Source organism: Propithecus coquereli, unplaced genomic scaffold, assembly GCF_000956105.1.
Source record: "Propithecus coquereli isolate 6110/MARCELLA unplaced genomic scaffold, Pcoq_1.0 Scaffold4, whole genome shotgun sequence".
Lineage (NCBI taxonomy): Eukaryota > Metazoa > Chordata > Mammalia > Primates > Indriidae > Propithecus > Propithecus coquereli.
In genome coordinates this window covers 14,683,446-14,684,136 of record NW_012149729.1, presented here as the reverse complement: position 1 = coordinate 14,684,136, position 691 = coordinate 14,683,446, and positions in this window count along the sequence as shown.

Here is a 691-nt window from a genome sequence, read left to right as displayed (position 1 = left end):
CTCCAGTGGCCTTAACTATTCACTATCTATTAGTAGTTTCTGGTATATAATAAGCATCCACATGTGAATTGAATAAATGATTATTTGATCTGATTTCACATAAAACCAAGGAGATGTGGAATAGAATCAAGTACAAACTTAAGATGACCATGTGCCAAATATGATTCCATTAGTCATCTGATGGGATATAATATATATAAACATCTAGCAATTTGAACACCAAATTACATCTAGATTTACATTGTTCCTACAATCTAACAAGTAATATGTATTAAAGACAAGATTCTAAAATGTTCTGGAGTGCAAACTTCTAAAAAAAGGTTCTCAATGTAATGCCAGCACATTTACCCTTCCCACCTTTTTCCATAGCCCATATTATGCCAATAAACATCATATAAGATTCTAGATCTTGCAATAGCAGAGCATCTTCTTTTGACCACCTTTACTACCAACTACAACTAGAAATCTGGGCAATTTATTTGAGTATTACCAAGGACTTATAAAATCAAGGTTTGGGACGTAAGAGAAAATGAATGTGTGTATGACATTTGGCTCACTCTTTTTCTTAAGGTATTTGCCAATATGAGTGCACAGCTGAGAGACTTAGAAGCTGAGAAAAGGTTTGGCAGGCTAAAAAAGGAGGAGGGGTCCTGGTAAACATTACAGGTTGGGACTCTAAAGGGCTATATCT